The sequence below is a fragment of the Schistocerca nitens genome, chromosome 2 (assembly GCF_023898315.1).
Source record: "Schistocerca nitens isolate TAMUIC-IGC-003100 chromosome 2, iqSchNite1.1, whole genome shotgun sequence".
Taxonomy (NCBI): domain Eukaryota; kingdom Metazoa; phylum Arthropoda; class Insecta; order Orthoptera; family Acrididae; genus Schistocerca; species Schistocerca nitens.
The window spans coordinates 1,020,913,205-1,020,926,117 of NC_064615.1; the positions used below are offsets into that span (position 1 = coordinate 1,020,913,205).

Genomic DNA, 12,913 nt, shown 5'->3' on the forward strand with positions numbered 1-12,913 from the left:
TATTCGGCCAGGGTCATGTGCAGAAATGTTGAAACATGCATTTCCATTTAGTGTCTACGTAACTATCAGTCTGCATATCTACCATATGTGTAGTTCATCTCATATCAAGTGAACTTTTAGGAGCAAGTGAGTGCTCCAGTAATCTGCATTTTGCAATCACAGTTTCCTTGAAACGGAAGAAAGCACGCCCCATTTGTCTTTGCACGGTCCTTGGAAGGTGGACATTGTAATGTTACTGGAGCGTCCAGAAGCTGTTAACGTGTCACTCCGTAATACCAAATACACAGGTTGCCCGTGCAGAGATACTACAAAAATTTACTTGTAGCTGTCTTTTGTACGGCTTCACTTGGGAAACGCAACTTTTGTTATAGACAGAGTTGCAGTACACCTGTGGAGACAGAACTTCAGTTTAGTAGACTGTAAATCAGTATATTACAATTGAATGACCTACAAACAAACAGAAATTCTACTTAAGCATCGTTGAAATGGATCTTAATTCAGAAATGTGTCCGTCTTAATCTAAATCAATTAGAAAATGTCAGTGCTGCAGAGAGATTTAGAGAAGTTTTCGAATTCTCTTCCTGTCAGTATGTAGCTATACGAACACTTAAATTCAGAATACTGAATGGCAATTAGTGAAATATACATTAACGATTAACTTAAAAATCTAATGATTCTGTTATTCGGAACAATCTGTAAAGTCTAGCGCAGCTACAGTGTGCGTTAAGATACACTCGTGTAGACTGTTGTGTTGACTCAGATTTTAAAGTCGTGCTGGGGCCATTGCCGATTCACCAGTAGTTAGAAACGTGTTAGAAAATCGCCTACTTCCCAGATACGAAAACAATCGGAAATCTTTTTCCCTCCTTACTCGCATTTCATAGTTTGTCGGCAACCTTTGGATAATGAGTCCAGGGACACTCGATGGTCGCTGTTACAGATTCAAGACTTTCACATAAAATGTTACTTCCTGACTAAAACATTACGTCAAAATGACCTCTCGAGGACTAAGATGAACAACTTAGGTATCATAATAACTGCCGTGCGGGGTAGCCGCGAGGTCTTAGACGTCTTGTCACGGTCTACGCAGCTTCCCCCGTCGGAGGTTCGAGTCCTCCCTAGGGCATGGGTGTGTGTTGTAATGTTATTGGGCTTTCCGTCGTATAAAAGCTGTGAGTACCCTTGGAAAGTCATTCACCTAGCTGTGTATTAAATGATCAACTTATGAGATGAGACCTATTCTTTGAAAGACATTTGTTTTACATATTTTACGTAACTGTAAAGATGAGCATCTAGCGCGAACGCTAATACATCGATTGCGCAGTCAAAGAAACATTTTAACAGAAGGTGATCTGAGCGTTTCGCTTCAATCTAAATAAAAATATGACGGTAAAAAACTTTTGTAGATCTTCAGATTTTGTCGTACTCCCTCTTGTAATGTGAAAGCGGAAAGAAGGTCGTCTTTAAGCCATAAAAGTGAGCGGTCTTGCCATCGTGCAGACAACAGTTACTGAGAAATAAAATTCAAGTAATTTATGTTTGATACTGCAAATCGGCAAGTTATTGCTATGAAGGTGTTGAGCGGTGCAAGAATTGTCTCGAAGGAAGGAGAAAAGTAATGACTGTAATTTGTGACAAAAACGTGAACCAAGAAGTTAGCACAGGACAGGCTGAAATCTGATCGCACCATACAGTCAGAAAATTACTGATGTAACTTATACTGTTTATAAATAAGCCCTAATTGCTTGTGAGAATTATTTGAATATATTTAGTGTTTACCAGATTTCTTATTCTATTCTTTACCTTTATTTTTTTTACCTCCATGTCATATTATTTTTATAAATGTCAAACAGCCCTTACTACAGCAGAGAATACTGCGGCATCCTGGTCGTAGACAGAAGGCCGCTCCTTGTCTTCTATACAACTCATAGCTGCCCCATTTATTAATGATTTCATTTGCAAATGCAATTTTTTTATTGTTCATTGTTAAAGGTCCCTTAGGTAATTATAAAATTCATACTGATTACGTAAAGAAATCTTGGTTGTTCTTTTCCAAATAATAGAAGCCTTTGCGTAATCAAAAACTAGCCTCCTTGTGACTACGATCAGGAGCCGACCAGACGACGGAGGTCTTCGACCGTGTGGTGTCACAAGGCTTAGGCCTGTCTCACCCCTCATTAAATCGACCAAGACTTATACGAATAATTGTAAGCACAGTTATTATTATGTTCTTTAAGTTTGTTTTGGGGTTTTCAGAAATACTGTGGGAAGAAAGTTTATTTATGTTGCTCAACGATCACCACGAAAGTTCGACGTAGCGGCAAGTGGCCAAGGAATAAAACGAATGCTGCAAACTACCGCGAGCCATGGAAGAGCCTGGGCCGCGAGGGCGTCGAGCTTCCTAGGTCGTTGTTGGACAACGTCAAAGGCAGAGATATTCTGCTTTCTCTTTGTAAACAGATCGATCGAGTCTTGAAAGGTTCATGTAAAACGTATAGGCGGGTGACACATTAGGTGGGAACCGATGCCTGTAGTACTTCCACAGTTAATAAAAAGTTGTTCAACGGCAAAACCAATAGTTCATCATTTATATACACTCCTGGAAATTGAAATAAGAACACCGTGAATTCATTGTCCCAGGAAGGGGAAACTTTATTGACACATTCCTGGGGTCAGATACATCACATGATCACACTGACAGAACCACAGGCACATAGACACAGGCAACAGAGCATGCACAATGTCGGCACTAGTACAGTGTATATCCACCTTTCGCAGCAATGCAGGCTGCTGTTCTCCCATGGAGACGATCGTAGAGATGCTGGATGTAGTCCTGTGGAACGGCTTGCCATGCCATTTCCACCTGGCGCCTCAGTTGGACCAGCATTCGTGCTGGACGTGCAGACCGCGTGAGACGACGCTTCATCCAGTCCCAAACATGCTCAATGGGGGACAGATCCGGAGATCTTGCTGGCCAGGGTAGTTGACGTACACCTTCTAGAGCACGTTGGGTGGCACGGGATACATGCGGACGTGCATTGTCCTGTTGGAACAGCAAGTTCCCTTGCCGGTCTAGGAATGGTAGAACGATGGGTTCGATGACGGTTTGGATGTACCGTGCACTATTCAGTGTCCCCTCGACGATCACCAGTGGTGTACGGCCGGTGTAGGAGATCGCTCCCCACACCATGATGCCGGGTGTTGGCCCTGTGTGCCTCGGTCGTATGCAGTCCTGATTGTGGCGCTCACCTGCACGGCGCCAAACACGCATACGACCATCATTGGCACCAAGGCAGAAGCGACTCTCATCGCTGAAGACGACACGTCTCCATTCGTCCCTCCATTCACGCCTGTCGCGACACCACTGGAGGCGGGCTGCACGATGTTGGGGCGTGAGCGGAAGACGGCCTAACGGTGTGCGGGACCGTAGCCCAGCTTCATGGAGACGGTTGCGAATGGTCCTCGCCGATACCCCAGGAGCAACAGTGTCCCTAATTTGCTGGGAAGTGGCGGTGCGGTCCCCTACGGCACTGCGTAGGATCCTACGGTCTTGGCGTGCATCCGTGCGTCGCTGCGGTCCGGTCCCAGGTCGACGGGCACGTGCACCTTCCGCCGACCACTGGCGACAACATCGATGTACTGTGGAGACCTCACGCCCCACGTGTTGAGCAATTCGGCGGTACGTCCACCCGGCCTCCCGCATGCCCACTATACGCCCTCGCTCAAAGTCCGTCAACTGCACATACGGTTCACGTCCACGCTGTCGCGGCATGCTACCAGTGTTAAAGACTGCGATGGAGCTCCGTATGCCACGGCAAACTGGCTGACACTGACGGCGGCGGTGCACAAATGCTGCGCAGCTAGCGCCATTCGACGGCCAACACCGCGGTTCCTGGTGTGTCCGCTGTGCCGTGCGTGTGATCATTGCTTGTACAGCCCTCTCGCAGTGTCCGGAGCAAGTATGGTGGGTCTGACGGTGTCAATGTGTTCTTTTTTCCATTTCCAGGAGTGTAGATAAAAAGTAGTAAGGATATAGGAAAGAAAGAGTTGCGGCGTCAGAACGAAAAGTAATACATCGCTCAGCAACGAAAAAGGACGTAAACAGCGGGCGTTACGTGGTGAAGAAAATCAACTGATAAAATAGTAAGTCTGTAATTAAGCATAAAGCCACGTAACACTGCAACCCCCCTTCGTGCTTCCTGTGGCAAAGCTGTGCCAAATTGGGAACACGACAAAATGGCTCGTAGCACTATGGGACTTAACTGCTGAGGTCATCAGTCCCCTAGAACTTAGAACTACTTAAACCTAACTAACCTAAGGACATCACACACACCCATGCCCGATGCAGGATTCGAACCTGCGACCGTAGTGGTCGCGCGATTCAAGACTGTAGCGCCTAGAACCGCTCGGCCACACCGGCCGGCGGGAACACGACATTCTAGTATGAAACACAAAATATATATATCAGATTAAAATTGAAAAAAAAAATATATTTAACTTATTTTTTTTCTTTTTTCATACTAGAGTTTGTCGTCCTTAGCATTAGTTTAAGTTAGATTAAGTAGTATGTAAGGTTAGGGACCGATGACCTCAACGGTTTGGTACCATAAGACCTTACCACAAATTTCCAAATTTTATAATAATTGCGGAAAATCATTGCATCTACCGACATTTGTTACGAAGCAGTCAACAAGTAAAGATTATTAGCATGAATCAAACAATGGAAAATCCAGGCTGGAATGTAACAGTATTATGAAAAGGAAAATTGCTACTCACCATAGCCGGCCGAAGTGGCCGTGCGGTTAAAGGCGCTGCAGTCTGGAACCGCAAGACCGCTACGGTCGCAGGTTCGAATCCTGCCTCGGGCATGGATGTTTGTGATGTCCTTAGGTTAGTTAGGTTTAACTAGTTCTAAGTTCTAGGGGACTAATGACCTCAGCAGTTGAGTCCCATAGTGCTCAGAGCCATTTGAACCATTTTACTCACCATATAGCGGAGATGCAGAGTCGCAGATAGGCACAACAAAAAGACCGCTGCTATCGGAGTACAAAAAATGCGAATATGTTCTTATTTTATTTAAAAGACTCTGACTGAAAAGTAGGGTATGTATGTAACTTGAAAGCTACTTTAATTTGTGTTGTAAGAAAAGTTCTGATTTTTCAAAATTAATTAATGGTGGTGGAGTATTCTGCAAAATTTCAAATTATTTCAAAGGTTTATTATATAGTTTTCAACAGCGTTAACTACATATCAAATATTGGGAAAAAAAACATTTTTTGTGTACCTATCATAATTTCGAAGATGTTCCCTCTAAACCTTATATGCCAAATTACCTGTCTGGATGTGTTTTATCTCTTATAGGTGAAATTGGGCACAAACAAAATAATACGTATTGCATTATTTTTGCACTCTCAACTAGGTTTGCCATATCTAGCGGGGCACTCTGAGATGGGAGTGCAGAAATGAAGAAAAAATTTATTTAATATAATAATTTTTTTATTTAGAACACAGGTACATGGAATCTGTTCTTCCTCGTGGCGCTGTTCCAGCTCTGTGCTACAGAAGAAGTCTAGTATTTTCTCGAATGATGGCGCTAGATCTAGAGGGTGTTTGCATCGTCGATACAGGAGACACAACATGCAACGTCATCTGTGAGACGACGTTGTCAGCATAAACTTGACGTAAATAAAACTAACTGAGGCTGCATTTACGTTTTGCGCAAACAGATGGCGTAACTTCAGCACTTGCGCCAAACTCGTAACGGTATTTTACAAAATCGGGACAAAATTGGGTCTTATCGGGATGTCGGGACAAGAAGGCCCATAACGATGATGGTCCGGATATATCGGAACGAATGGCAACTCTACTCTCAACACATGCGCAAAGTTTCATCAAGTCGTTTATTGACACTTAGGGATGCTCCCTTGTCAATCGACAGCTGCCCACGCAAGGAGATAGACGTCGCGACCGCTTCCAAAACCGGGACGTGATACTAATGTGCCACTTTTTGATTTATTATTTTCAATAAATGTTTTGCATTGTTAGATATATTTGGTCAAAATGGACAACGAAGAACGGGAGGCTGAGCGTATACGTCGTGGGCAGGCGGAGGCGGCAGACAATGAAGAAGACTTTGTGACTGGTGGTAGCGAAAATGAAGATCCTGTAAGTGAGTGACACTGTGCGAGATGCAACTGATGACCGTGACAGTGAAGGCTATATTCCACTACCCGAGTTGCAAAACACTACCGAGGACTCAATGTTAACAGAAATAATGAGTGACCGGCAAGTAAGGTACCCAGTTCATTTTATTTTGCTAAAGATGGAACTAAAAGGTGAAGAAATCCACCTCAACAATTTCGGACCCGCTCTGAAAATATCATCAGGCAGGTAACTGGAGTGAGTCCGCTAACAAGATCGGCATAGCCAGATCTTGAACGCTGGAGTCTGTTTTGCATTGAAAATATACTTAGTAGTTTCGTGACATAGGCAAACTTGCAAATTACAGAAAGTAAAGCAGCTTGTGAAGTGGCTGCCAACCACTGTTACATGAAGGAAGTGAGCATGAGCGAACTGAAGGCTTTTATAGGCTTGTACACTGCAGGAGTTCGTCGATCTGGGAGCCAAAACACAGCTTACCTTTGGGCTTCAGACGGTACGGGCGTTGAAATATTTCGGTTGACAATGACACGGCAGCTTCTTTTTCATTTTAGTAAGTGCTGCTGTAGTTTTGTCGATAAATGCGAGGACACTGAACAACTTCGCATCAATACGTCAGCTATCTAATTTGTCAGGAACGGCATCTGGCCACCCTCTAACACTGGCAAATCCGTAAATAAATACCGACCCCCTGGAGAAAGCGCTTAGGGCCAGGATGAAACGGAGTCCTCGATGGTTATGTTGCTTCTTGTATCCTTAATATCCGCGTCGTACTTTCTCTTCATAAGGTTTTCAAGTATAAAATAAAGTTATTCCAGTGCCAGTCAGTATTGGCGTATTTGAACTGATTTCTTTAAATTAAAATAGAGAGGTCTGTGAGACTGTTCACTTGACTAACTGAAACACAATAAACGCTCTGTCACGAAGCAGAATAAAGCCACAACCCAGATGTCAGACAGTCTCTATTTCACTCAAAAGGAGCAAATTGTTTTTCAGTCTAACATCTTTTACTTATTGATTTTGTCGTTAGTTTTTAAGTTTTGCCATCAAATAATTCAGAAAACAAAATTTTTAAATTCACAGAAGGCACACCGATGTGAAACTGAATTTGTAAACCCATACTTGATATTCGGCTGGGAGATTGCAGCACGAATTTGGCGCCTTTCTTAGCGACGCTAGAAATAACTTTTAGCGTAAATAGGAAGTCTTCATTCATATCATTATTCACTCGTTTCTGCAACGTACGGAAAGATTCAAGGCTTTAGGTCGTTATTAGCAAATTGTATGTATGTAACCCATACGAGTTTTAACACATTTTAACTGGGTGTAAACAAGTACAGCGGACGACTCTGTCGTCGTAGTTCCTCCATACTCCGATAGATGGCAGCAGCGTTCTGTTTAGCCATGCCTACGGTTAGCAGGCTTGCCACAACATTGCAAATGACGCTGTGAACTGTGTTTGAAACATTGCGTTGTGTTTAGAGCTGTCAAAATATTTTTTGAAACACGCTTGTGAACTTTTGCTACCGTCAAGGCGTATATTCTTGAAGTTGTAAGAGTAAGTACATTTAATTTCTATTGCGTCCAACGCTCGTCTGTGTCAAAAATTGCTATAGAAGCCTCAAGTAACATTTTCATAGCACTTTTGTAAGCTGTGGTTTTTTAATTATATGTCACTTAATATGCACTTCAAACCGTACTGAATTAGTAATATCACTTAACTGTCGTATAATGTCGTCAATAGATTAAAATAACATGTGATTAACGATGTGTCGGCGTTTTAGTAAACATACTTTTCCGGCACTTTCAGTTCCAATGCATGGATTGCAGTGTAAGCTCGTATGAAATACGTACATTAAATATAACAAAACGCTTAATATCTTCTCAAAACGGTTTAGCCAGTTTCGTCGTATCAGTGGTTTGCTATAGTTCTATACACACCTTTTAGAAACTGCTTACTGACAGCGACTTTTGAAAATGAATTTCTCGTTATTCATAAGTTAACCAAAAATTATACTTGTTTTCTTAAACAATAAGACTATAAATGTATCATCCACGGTGAATAGTAATATATTAGCTTCTAATATTACGTGTTACGCAAAGTGGAGGCGTGTCCTCTGGTAGCTCAGTTGGTAGAGCGGTGGACTGTAGTGGCGAATGTGGCAGATATCCATAGGTCGCTGGTTCGAATCCGGCCCGGAGGAATTATTTTGTGTGTTATGTGTTCATTCCTTTTTAGTACTGAAGCTGTTCTAGAAATTTGCTTCCCTCTCTCTATGAAAAAATTGAAGAAGAGATGCAGTTTTGTCGAAAACTGTCATTGTAATATTGTGGCTGTATGAAAATACAGGTTAGTTATCAAAAGAAAAACGGTAACCGGTCATTGTTGATAACGCAATTTATTTAGAAAAACAGCATGACTGCTGGGTTCAAACCGACAGTTTCATCATTAGCCGACTGTTGACATTTAAAATTCCATACAGCTTACGATGTACGTGCGATAGTTCCCGAGCTTTTCGCTGTAACGAAAGTTCCCTGGAGAGGTAGTGTCATCGGAAACACTGCGTCTTTTATCCGCTTTTGAAGAAGTGCATATTCCACCGAAAGGCAGATAAGATTTAACCTTTTCCTGAACTTTGAGAACAGAAATAACGTAGAGTACCTCACAGCTAAATATGCCGGCCACACGATCGTTTGTGAAGCTATATGGAATTTTAAATGTGAACAGCTGTCTGATCACAAACCTGTCGGTTAGAAACCGGTACCGAAACTATTTGTTCTCATTAAATAGCATTATTAACAGTGTGGGAAGCTGTTTTTATTTTATTTTATAAATTAACCTGTGTTTGAGAAACGTATCCTTCTGTATATTCGCTTACTCCTTACTCTTAACGTTTACTTCTTAACAGCAATAGAGCTAAAAGTTGTCTACTTTCTGCTTACTTGCTTACTTGCTTACAACTGTGAACTGGTCGTGGGGATGCAAGTACGTGTCTCTACTAAGTGGAAATAATTAATCTACACTAGACAAATTGCATATTGATGAAAGTTATAGCAGAGTTGGACGTTATTGGCGGTATAATGGGTATTGCAATACGCTAGATTTTGCTAGATTTCTAGAAACGACGGGAAGTTAGAATCGAACAAGAATGAAGGAGGAAACAGCGCGAACCATTTAATTATTTTGGATGACTTGGAACACCAGTATAGACTGCAGATATCTGAGCATATTGGCAGCTCTGCTACTATAAAACGAATTTGTTTTCGGTAAATATAGCTAACGTTTTTAAATAGAAAAGTTGACTGATAACCAGAAACCGCCTTCACAATTGGTCTTCTTACACAACCTGTCCGTGTGAACATGAAAACGAAAAATACAGGAAAAAGTAAGTGCGAAATTGAAAAGGAATCGTACCGGTATCTGTCTCTCTGCTGACTGTATTAAAACTACCGCATATTTAGTAACAGTATTTTGCGCCCAGAAGAAGCCGTTGACCTCTCTAACTTCTGTTTGCTATAAAGTTTCGCATCCGACAATATTTGGGGGAAGAATCAGTGAAATGATTGATTGAGTATAGCCGGGGTATGCTCGCAAGTAATTACTTCGAGAGAATACAGGAGTTGTGCTGGAAATAGGGCCCTACACTAGCGATAGATCGTAGCAGTAGGTCGCCAGATCTCGCGATCTGTCCGTAGACAGCACGTGTGTGCGCCAAGTCGCAAGGTGGACGGCTCATCGCTCGTAATTCCCAAGAAGCAATCTAATGAATGGCCTGCGACGATTCTCCCATGTGTTGCAAAATGTGTTGCTGGATGCGACCTCTTTGCCTAGCTGTAGCTATTACGCGTGAACATGTAATGCAATTTCCACAACCATTTTTGTTCTTCTATTTGAAGAGGAATATAATAATGGTATTTCCCCAGTCAGCTTAGTTTTCTCTGTAAGCAGCACGTATTAATAGAAATGCATCATCTTAAACTTCAGAAACATATCACCATCTTTTATAAGCCGATCTTCTCCTTTTGCTTTTCGGTTTTTGGTTTGGAAAAGTATTTCATTGCGTTCTTGACCAGTAAGTAAAAGCTACACTACTGGCCATTAAAATTGCTACACCAAGATGAAATGCGGATAATAAACAGGTATTCATTGGACAAATATATTATACTTGAACTGACATGTGATTACATGTTCACGCAATTTGGGTGCATAGATCCTGAGAAATAAGTACACGGAACAATCACCTCTGGCCGTAATAACGGCCTTGATACGCCTGGGCATTGAGTCAAACAGAGCTTGCATGGCGTGAACAGGTACAGCTGTTCATGTAGCTTCAACACGATACCACAGTTCATCAAGAGTAGTGACTGGCGTATTGTGACGAGCCAGTTGCTCGGCCACCATTGACCAGACTTTTTCAGTTAGTGAGAGATCTGGAGAATGTGCTGGCCTGGGCAGCAGTCGAACATTTTCTGTATTCAGAAAGGCCCGTACAGGACCTGCAACATGCGGTCGTGCATTATCCTGCTGAAATGTAGGGTTTTGCAGGGATCGAATGAAGGTAGAGCCACGGGTCGTAACACATCTGAAATGTAACGTCCACTGTTCAAAGTGCCGTCAATGCGAACAAGAGGTGACCGAGACGTGTAACCAATGGCACCCCATACCATCACGCTGGGTGATACGCCAGTATGGCGATGACGAATACACGCTTCCAATGTGCGTTCACCGCGATGTCACCAAACACGGATGCGACCATAATGATGCTGTAAACAGAACCTGGATGCATCCGAAAAAATGACGTTTTGCCATTCGTGCACCCACGTTCGTCGTTGAGAACACCATCGCAGGCGCTCCTGTCTGTGATGCAACGTCAAGGGTAACTTCAGCCGTGGTCTCCGAGCTGATATACTGCTGCAAACGTCGTCGAACGTTCGTGCAGATGGTTGTTGTCTTGCAAACGTTCCCATCTGTTGACTCAGGGGTCGAGACGTGGCTGCACGATCCTTTACAACCATGCGGATAAGATGCCTGTCATCTCGACTGCTAGTGATACCAAGCCGTTGGGATCCAGCACGGCGTTCCGTATTACCCTCCTGAAACCACCGATTCCATATTCTGCTAACAGTCATTGGACCTCGACCAACGCGAGCAGCAATGTCGCGATACGATAAACCGCAATCGTGATAGGCTACAGTCCGACCTTTATCAAAGTCGGAAACGTCGCATTTCTCGTCCTTACACGAGGCATCACAACAGCGTTTCACCAGGCAACGCCGGTCAACAGCTGTTTGTATATGACAAATCGGTTGGAAACTTTCTTCGTGTCAGCACGTTGTAGGTGTCGCCACCGGCGCCAACCTTGTGTGAATGCTCTGAAAAGCTAATCATTTGCATATCACAGCATCTTCTTCCTGTCGGTTAAATTTCGCGTCAGTAGCACTTCATCCTCGTGGTGTAGCAACTTTAATGGCCAGTAGTGTATATAGATATGACATATAACATATATGCCATATATTCTGTAAAATAAAACAAATAATAGGTAAATTAAGCACTCCTTTCAGAGGAGCATGATAGTTATACTGGTGACAGCCGTTGCACCGACAAAGTGTTCATTATAAAACAACTGAGAGAGGGAAGAAGAGAATATAATAATAAACATACACAGTATTTGTGAACTATTATGATGGGGTTGACTGGAATGTTGACTGTAATGCACTCTTTGAAATTCAAACGGTAGCAGGGATAAAATACGGGGACCGAAAGGTTATTTACAACTGGTTCCGAAACCACTTCAGTTATAAGAGTAGGAGGACGTAAAAGGGAAACACCAATTAAGAAGGGAATGAGACAGCCTATCCCCGGTGTTATTTAATCTGTACATTGAGCAAGCAGTGAAGGAAACCGAGGAGAAAGTTTGTGAGGCAATTAAAGTTTTGGAAGAAGAAATAAAAAAATTTAAGGTTTGCCGAAGGCATTATAATTCTGTCAGAAACAGCAAGGTATTTGCAAAAGCAACTGAACGTAATGGATAGCGTCTTGAGAGAGGCTTATAACACGAACACCAACCAAAGGGTAAGTCCATTAAAACTGAACGTTCTCTTACGTCTGGAACAGTTCCTATTCCTCTGTACAGTGGCAAATGAACGCACATCGCTTCATCAGATCTTCGCTGCACACAATATTCAGGTCTATCTTTTTTTCAATTTTAGGCTAATAAATCAATTTCAGTTGTACAAATGTTACATCTGTAATCATGGAATCACCCAGAAGTAAACAACAATAAGAATGTTGTGGAATTTAGTGAGGTGATGCTGAATGAATTAGATTATGAAATGAGACACTAAAATAGTCAATAGGTTTTGCTTTTTGGGGAGCAAAATGACTCGTAATGGATGAAGTACAGAAGGTACAAAATGCAGACTGGGTATAGCATGAAAATCAGTCTGAGAAAGAGGAATTAATCTCATTATGAATGTGTTAGCAAATCTTTTCTGCAAATATGTATTTGGAGTGTTTTTCAATACGTAAGTGAAACATGGACGGAAAGCAAGTGAGACAAGGAGAGAAAAGGAACTTTTGAAATGCAGTACTACAGAAAGTTGCTGAAGATTAAATGGATAGATCGAGTAATCAACGTTAAGGGGACGCCCATTAATTACATGAGCTCAAGTGTGGATTATTATAATGGACAACACTTTGTTTTATAAAATTAATCCCGAGCATAGACAATATTACAGTAACCACCAGTATTTA

At 42.3% G+C, this 12,913-nt stretch overlaps 1 protein-coding gene and 1 non-coding gene across 3 annotated transcripts in view; both read left to right on the plus strand.

Moving 5' to 3' along the window:
• Window positions 1-7,611: 7,611 nt before the first annotated feature.
• Window positions 7,612-12,913, plus strand: part of LOC126237366 (prolyl 4-hydroxylase subunit alpha-2) — an 840,261-nt gene continuing 834,959 nt past the window's right edge. For both annotated transcript variants that reach the window (XM_049947442.1, XM_049947441.1), the window contains exon 1: window positions 7,612-7,717. The gene's annotated coding sequence lies outside the window, so the exon portion shown is untranslated. The remainder of the gene's footprint in view (window positions 7,718-12,913) is intronic.
• Trnay-gua (transfer RNA tyrosine (anticodon GUA)) lies at window positions 8,274-8,363 on the plus strand. The gene is given in 2 exon segments: window positions 8,274-8,310; window positions 8,328-8,363. It is a non-coding gene; the product is annotated as a tRNA-Tyr (tRNA).